This window comes from Lupinus angustifolius, chromosome LG19 (assembly GCF_001865875.1).
Source record: "Lupinus angustifolius cultivar Tanjil chromosome LG19, LupAngTanjil_v1.0, whole genome shotgun sequence".
Lineage (NCBI taxonomy): Eukaryota > Viridiplantae > Streptophyta > Magnoliopsida > Fabales > Fabaceae > Lupinus > Lupinus angustifolius.
Genome location: NC_032027.1, coordinates 4,956,047 through 4,965,386, shown reverse-complemented (window position 1 = coordinate 4,965,386; position 9,340 = coordinate 4,956,047).

The window sequence follows — 9,340 nt, the reverse complement described above, 5'->3', positions numbered from 1 at the left end:
CTCGGGTGAAGTGTTTCACTCAATTCTTTACTAGAATCATACAATTTAACTTTGCCTTTCATTTCAGTTATGCCATGTACACATGTTCAATCAAGGATCTCAAGGGCTTGACATATGGTTGTAATGAGGCTTGGCTACAAAGAAACTTTGTTTTTCTGGGATACAAAGAAGGGGGTAGACCATTAGTGCATACTCCAACTTCTTTCACTTGTTCACTTTGAAGTCCACTTTCAACTTTCTTTCACCAAATCATCGCTTATGCTACTAACCATTTTGATTCTCCTTCTTCAATTGACTCTTTCTTTTGAGTCTTCACTTATTCTAGCATGTTTCACACTTTTTTTTCCTACCTCATGCTCATCATTCACACATAATTGAAGAAGGAGAATTTCTTATTCACATTCCAACTCAGATACAAAAATCACAATTTTGTCCATTTCCCAACATAAAAATTAAAAACCATATGCACTAATGATCTTTCTCCATCGGTATGGGGATTGATGTATTTCATTGTGGTTTTGGTACATGATTTTGAAAAAGAAATTTTCAGCTCAAATGACTACAAAGAATTGGATTCATGATTCATAAGGGTTGGCTTTCTGGCTGTAGCTTAACTCTCCTAAACTAGGCCTTAATCATTTCCTTGATATTCCATACTTAATGGCAATTGACACAAAAATCAGGCAAAGCTAATTGAGAAAATCCAGCAAAGTCACTCATCTGTATTTGGATACACTCTCTCACCAGTTTGAAGGTTATTTTCCTTTGATTAAATTGTTCATTGTTCAACCTATTCAGTATGTGTCTGATTTATGCATCCACATTCTGAAATCAGTCAAACTCATAACACTAATCACTTGCTATTCACAAGGTCTACACAATTTTTTTTCTAGCATGAAAACAAAATTGGATTTCTTTTTGAATTTTCTTTTAAACATGCACACTTTATTTAGTTAAACACATTACTACTCATAGACAGACTAACACATACATGATTGAACACCCTTGAAATAAAAACAACTACATATAGTCACACAACTACTTAAACATAAATGACTTGAAACATTAAAATGAAAGAACTTGTTTGTTGTTTTCCTCATATGCTCATCACCACATCACTTCTTCTTCATCATCATCTGCATCAGAACCAGATGGTCCACCATCTCCTGCCTCCCCTACAAAAGTAGGCCTGACCCTAGGCCAGGGATACTGGACAGTGAAGTCTTCAGGGCTCATCCAGAATTGGTTGTCTGGATATTAAATCTGATGTGCTACATAAGACAATTGTTGACTCATGATGGAAAAGTGGAGTGCGTGCAAGTCTTTTATGCAATGATTTATATACAACAAAGCAACATTGGTAATAACAATAAAATAACATGAAAACAATAAAAGTTGGATTGCCTTCCAAGTAGCGCTTGTTTAACGTCATTAGCTCGACGCCTGTTTCTTTATATGTTTTCGAGGTAGATGATTGTGGTGAGCCGCTCGACGTCACCTCCCAAGTATGGTTTGACCATTTGTCTATTAATTATCCAGCTTATTTGAGATGCTGGATCGTGCACTTTTATTGCTCCATCATTTATTTTCAGGACTTCAATCAATCTTTGTTCTTCCCCGAGTGATAAAGAGTTGCTAACCACAATCGATTTATTACCTTCATCTTCCATAAATGAATACTTCAAATGTGAAGGCATCATTTTAAGTTCCAACTTCTGAGTTTCAATTTCCTGAGTTTTGGTTAGCTCCTCAGTTTGGACCTGTTGAGATGAAACTTCTCGGTATGCACCTAGCTCTGCTATACACTTCTCAATGCTCTTATCATCTTCTGCATTTATACCTTCAAGTGCATCCATCAAAGCTTTCTCTAAAGGACTACTTTTATGTAGATGTGTGTCATTCATGTATAGCTCTTGACCGACATCCACTCTGAAACAATGTTGCTTATCCTTCGGAGGATGCATGGCTTCAAACACATTGAAGTTCACTTCATTGTCTTGTCCCCTGACTTTTAACTTGCCCTCATCAATATCAATATTCACCCTAGTAGTCTTCATGAAAGGTCTGCCCAAAATTAAAGGAACTTATGCATCCTCTTCAATATCCATTATCACGAAGTCAATTGGAAATACCAATTTGTCTACCTTAACAAGGACATCTTCTGCAACTCCATACGGAAATTTCATTGACCTATCTGCAAGCTGCAGAGTCATCCTCGTGGGTTTGATCTCTAAATCTCCAATTCTCTTCAACATAGACAAAGGCATGAGATTAATACTAGCACCCAAATCTAGTAGTGATTTCCTGACATATAACTCTCCAATAGTGACTAGTATTGTGAAGCTTCCCAGATCCTTAGTCTTTTCAGGTAAAGAGTTTTGAATTATAGCACTACAACCAGCTTCAAGTGTCACTGTTTCCTCAGAAAACTTCCTCTTCCTTGTCAACAGATCCTTCATGAACTTTGCATAAGTAGGCATTTGTTCCATGGCCTCCATGAAAGGTATATTGATTTGAAGGTTCTTGAATATGTCCATGAACCTTGTATATTGTCTCTCCTTGTCTTTCTTGGAAGGATTCTTTGGATAAGGAAGATTCTTCAATTGTGGCAAATCACTCTTCTTCTTTTCTCCCTCTTTTTGTTTATTCACTTCCTCACTATTTACATCTTCATCATCTTGTATCTCTCCAGACTCACTTTTTTCTCCCTCAATCTCTTTTCCTTTCAGCACATCCTCCTCCACTGCCAAATTCTCACCAACATCCTTACCAATCACCTTCCCACTTCTAGTAGTAATAGCTTTGCAATGCTCCTTGGGATTAGTCTGAGTGTTGGCTGAAAAATGTTGGTGATCTGAATGTTGCTCTGCCATCTGTTTTGCCAACTGACCTACCTGCGTTTCCAGATTCCTAATAGATGCTTCAGTATTTTTCTGGTTTGTGATTGACACTTGCATGAATTTTTCCAAAGTATCCTCCAATTTTGTTAGTTTTTCATGTATTGGTGGATGTTGATCCTGTTGGAATGGTTGCTGAAATGATGGTTGTCTATTTGATGGCCCTATTTCTGGTCTCCAACCATAATTCTGATTGCCCCTCCAACCATGCGAAAATTGATTATTGTATGAATGGTTGTTGGAGAAATTTCCTTGTCTAGGTTGGTTGTTGACATACTGCACTTCTTCTGCCTGATTAGAACTTGGCATAGAACAGTGACCAGTTAAATGATCACCTCCACAAAAATCACACTTCATCACTTGTTGTTGACTCGGGGAGGGTTGTACAACATTTAGTTTTGTTGCGGTAACTTGGACATTTGCTTTTTAAGTGCTTCAATTTGTTGAGTCAGAATCTTATTTTGTGCTAAGATAGCATCTGATGTATTCAAATCAAGCACTCATCTTTTTTGTACTGACCTCCGATTGTGTTGTGCTAGCCTATCTGTTGAAGATAAGGCAATTATGATCCTTGTAGCTTGTTCAACATCCACAACCATCATTGTTCCACATGTTGCTGCATCTAAAATCATCTTGGTCTCAGGCTTCAATCCATTGCAGAATATGTTAAGTTGATCTATATTTTCAAAACCATGGTTGGGACATTTTCTCAACAGCATCTGAAAACGCTCCCAAGCTTCATAAAATGATTCATCTGCACCTTGCCTGAAAGTTGATATCTCAAATTTTGCATGCACATACCGAGCTGGTGGGAAGAACCTGGTCAAAAACTTTGACTCCAAGTCACTCCAACTAGTCAAGCTCTAAGTTGGATGTGATTTTAGCCACTCCCTAGCTTCGCCCAACAGAGAGAATGAGAACAACATCATGTATGCAGCTTCCCTTTCAACATCAGTATAACCCATTGTTGCCACCAATTCATAAAAAATGTCTAGATGTGCATAAGGATCTTCATAATCCCTCCTAGAGAATTGGTGTGCACTAACCATATTCAGATATGTTGGCTTAATTTCTACTGTTCTATCTGTGTGTGGAATAACAATGTTTGAGTAGTGCCTCGGACCTTGATACATTGCATAATCACCTAATGTCCTTCTTGGAGGATTAGGTCTCTCATTGTTTCCAGTTGCAGCATTTGCATTCTCCATTTTTTTAGATTGAGGTTCTGAGATTGTTGTCTGTTGAGAACTAGATTGTGCTTCCTGAGTACCCTGCTTCTTCTTGTCTTTTGCTTTCTTCTTGTTGCTCTTGGCTGATCGCTCAATCTCAGGATTAAACTACAATTAATCTTCAATAACCTTTCCTCTCAAGAGCATAAATGAGAAGACTACAGCAAGGGTTAGCACAAAGTGTAATAAAAACGAAAACTACTTGGAAAAAAAATTAATTACAACTACTCAATGAACTATCTTCAGAAACTAATATAAATCGCACATTGCTCCCCGGCAGCGGCGCCAAAAACTTATTAGATATTTACGGAACGGCAAGTGTACCGTATCGTACAAGTAATAAAATCCGGTAAAATACCGAGATATCGTCCTCAGGGAGCAAAGTGGGTTTACACTAATTCCTACAAGAATCAATTGAGCAATTATGTACAAGATTTGGTTGATAAATTTGCATTGGTTTTTAGAATAATTGACTGATTAACTAGCATTAAAAACAATGTAAAAGCAATTCATACATCATTATCCATTCCTAAAATAATGGTGTATGAAGGAAGATAATCCAAATCAGGTGTCAAATTTAACTTTCCAATTAAACTTGAACCCAAGAACAAGAATTCAGTAGCTAATTAAACTCATGCATTAAGAACGGGATAAACTTCCCAAAATCAAATAACAATTGCATTATAATTGAATCCAAGAGTACAAGGTAAGAAGATTACATTTCAAATCCCAACAACGAAGAACTAGCCACTTATCCTTGCCATTACAACACTCTGATCATGAGAAATACAAGAAATTATGGATCTAAAGTTATTCCCACGACTTCTCCCTTCCTATCTAGTGTTTCTCTCTCTAAAATCGTGTGAAAAAGCTTAGAAAATAGTTGGATTACCCCCTCTGCTTTTCGTAACCGCCTATATTTGTTCCAGACTTTTGGTCTCTCGCTCGAGCGAGAGAGTAAATTTCAGCATTAAACAATCTTCTCGCTTGAGCGAGAGAAGTTGCATTTCCACGCCTGAACACCTCGCCCGGGCGAGGCTCCCTCGCTTGGGCGAGAGAGAAACAATGAGTTTAGCTGTTTTTTGGTCTTGAATAGCGCCCAGGCGACAGTTCCTCGCTTGGGCGAGGGATGTCAGTGTTTTCTACTGATTTTCCTCTGAATTGTCGCTTAAACGATCATTCCCTCGCTTGGGCGAGGCTTGTGTTGTTCAAAACCTTAATCTTCTCTTTTTTTCTCCTTTTATTCATCATATCTTAACCTACAAACAACAACAATTACTTAAATTCCTAAACAATACAAAATTACTAGATTATTGGGAATTGTATGCAATTACATCATAAATCCACACAAAGTGCCTCTAAATCATATACATTTCATTAACATTTTGGCACTTAACAACATCTTCTTAATTAAACCAGGCATAAGCTAAGTGTTAGGATGAGTATATATATGTGTAAAAAGTAAAAAACAAGCAAGTTCTATATTTTTTTAGTTTTTCACAGATATCCTCACACTTGAAGTAATCATGTCTGAGCTAATAATATCCACATGTACGTGAAGCTAATTCTTTTGGCGGACATTTTTACCATCCACATTTTTTATATATGTAATAAAATGATAAAAATTACGGTAGATATGAGTTGATGCGCATTATAAATGTGTGTAGCATTATAAGAACATGTAATTTGCAGTTAAAACAATAATGAGTTGAGAAAGAACATGTAATTTGCAGTTAAAACAATAATGAGTTGAGAAAGCTCGCGGGTGTGCCACCCATGGGACCCACATAGAATCCATAATTAAGTTGTAAATATAAATTATTATTAGGGTTAAAATAAAACAAAGTTAAATTAAGTTGATTAATTGTTAATCCTTTTATTAATAGATTTATATGTATGTATTGATGGTGTAAATGTTTGTTATGACTTAAGCATATGAGAAGAGATCAACCCAAAAGACTAGTCTATTATTAGGTGAGAGAGTCTCATAACTTAAGTACTACATTGAGTTTGTTATTCTACTTGATGTGAGACTCGTAGTCTTTTTTATACTGTCAACACATCATCTATCATTCATTTGTTAAACATCATTAAATCTCAAACAAAAGTAATACAAATCAATGACATATAATATACTGTCAGTGTAAAAAACTTTATATTCACGGTACATAAATATTAAACTCATTATTAATACCAATATTTCACATTCATGAAAGTATAAAAATAAAAGTCATATATTTAAGAATTAATTTATCAATACGGTCTGAGAACTATAATTAATAGTTTCTTTGGGGAATTGATTTTTATAGGGTAAGGAATATAAGGGAAATGTTGATGAGCAATGAAATATATTTGTAAGATAACTCCTAAGTATTTCTTTTTCTCACAAACAAACCCTAAAAGAACATCATATTGAAACATGATAAGTACTTGAGTATTGCTCGCTTCCTCTGGATCAAGGAGTATGTTTTGGCTTAACAGTTGACAACTCTTGCTCATAAGTGTTTTGAAACTAAAGTGATTGCTTCCTCTTTCACTTTACTTTCTCTTGCCCCCTTCATCCTTCTTTCACTTTTTGGTTTATATGTTTATTTTATTCTTTTGGAAAGAGAATAGAAAGTATAGTACCACCAATTGCGCAATCAAATACACTCCATCCGAGAAGAATAAAGGTTTAAATAAGAAGAAAATCCTCTATATCATAGGCCTCTATACATAATTGCATATAAATACATAATACATGAGACAATAATAGTGAAACAGATCAAAATTAACATACACCGCCAGAATTAACAAAAGATTCGGGTGTGGCGCAGTTTCAAACCTTGTTATTTGAATTTCCCCCTCATAGATGGTAAGATTAGAAAAAATATATACACAATATAAAAGAAGTTTTGTTCATAGTTAGCTTATCATTTATTATTATTTTTTAATAAAAATAATACAAATGAATAGCAGGATGTATTGTGCGTATAAATTACATTATTATTATTATTTGACAGTCGGCTGTAGAGGATTTAACATTCTAATAACCATTTTACCCTTATCTTTTTGGTGGTGGTGGGCTTTATACCAGTCAAATAATTAAAGTTTACACTTTTGCTTTATAAAATCAACCACCATGATTATATTTGTGCACCTTCTCCCTCTCTTGCAGGGTACACAAATAAATAAAACATGGAACCTTCTTTACCTTCTATTTCTCCTTTTCATATTGTTCATCCCTCTTTTTTTCTTTATCTCGGCTTTATGATGCCTACCATAATTTCTTTTACAATTTTATCAAGTGTTGTAACCATTATATATAGCTAAGTTAACTATACTTTATAGCATGTCACTCTTGAGAATATGAGTACCACTTAAGGGTATTGTAGTGTTACACAAAAAAACAGGAAAAAGATAAGCTTTCTCTCATTAAAAGAAGTTAAATTCAGCTTTGGATTTTATTTTCTTCTGTTGAAACTTGCACCTAGAATCTTCTAGCCAGATTTTTTCTTTTCCCTTTATGGCTAATGAAACAAATCAGTTAGAAGTTGATCCCCTGCTCCTTTTATATCATGAATGAAGATAAAATAGTAGCATCATATTCATTCTATGTAGTTAATTCCACATGGCTGGCCAAAGTAGTAGGCACACTATTATATCGTGGAGATGTGCATTTATAGAATTTCTTAGTGTTATATTCTCTTGTTTTGTACCATTTAACTTGTGCAATATCAGTTTTGTAATTGTTGTTGTCTCTCACTTTGATTGTATTTTGAAAGTTATAACTACTATAATACATAATATTGATGCAAGTAAAAGCCTTAATATGGTTGGTCTAGTGGTATAACGTCCCACTATAGATTTGTATCATATATACGAGAATAACACCGTTGGGAGATGTAGTTACACATACTGAAAATAATTAGTTTTTTACTTATAAGATGATACTCTTAGTTATACAAAAAAAACCTTAACAGAATTTTATGATAAAATGAGATTTAAACAATTTGATATAAGGATTCCTCTACTGAAGAATTTCTTCTGTTATGAAGCATAGCCATAGTGAGAAACTTTAGGTGCCTCAAACTCAGCCAATACTAGATTGCCAAACTTAGATTTCAGTGCCTGAAGTCATTCTCTTTGAGAGCATATACTTGTAATTACTTATCAGCTACATAGATGAAGAGGCATAGAGGTCAGTCTTCAATTTCTATCCTATTTTACATGTCAATCTTCTTTATGTTAATCAAAGTTAATTTTTTCATAAATTGAAAAGTTTAAGTTTAAGGGGTAGTAAGGATTGTTTAATCAAAACACCATAGTCAAATAATATGCCCAAAAGCCAAAATAAATGGAAGTCAAATTCAGTTACCAACCCTGCACTGACTTCACGTGCAAAGGAGTTGACAAAGGCCTAAGGGGCACTCATCCACTTCCACAAAGGGCCACTGAATAAGCGCATTTAGTGGCAGAGCACTCAAAAAAAATTGTAAATGTTTTTTGCACCCATTTATTTTGTACCATTGGTCATGTAAAATTGTACCATTGGTTATACATTTTGTGCCACTCAATACAACTTGTACTTCTGTGAGATTAGGTGATGGATGTTTTTTACTACTACTAGTGGTATTCTCACCTCTTTTGATAATCAATTAACTTTTTCAGGGTTTGTGCCCGTCCCTCTCAATAAGTGTCGCTAATAGAAATTGAGTTATTAACCTTTTGATTTTTTTGAAATCTAGCAAAGTCTTATACCATTATATCAAGTCTTATTATGTACCACTTTGCGCATTCTTAAGGACAATCACTCCTCAACATAGTTAAATGGTAGGTTCACAGTGCACTCCATATTTTAGACAAAGCATGCGGGGCACATGGCATTTGCACCAAATGCCATTATTTTCATGTCCCACCCACTCCACAATCCACGCATAATTACACGGCTAGGCCTTCCCTCTATTGGTCTCGTTTCCATATTTCCCTTGTGCTCTAATCTTCTTCCAAGCTTGAACTTTTTTAGAACAAAATCATGTACCCCACCATTTAATTAAGCCCATAATTATATAAGTCTCAATTAACTCTAATATATACCTCGGGATTTTCTTTGGCAGGGTTAAGGGGGTGTGATTATTATGTCCCAAAAGGCTAAAATATTAAAGTTAATTTTGGCATATGTTTATATTAATAAGCCAAGTTTATGGTGCAACTTGTAGTATTATAACACTGAGT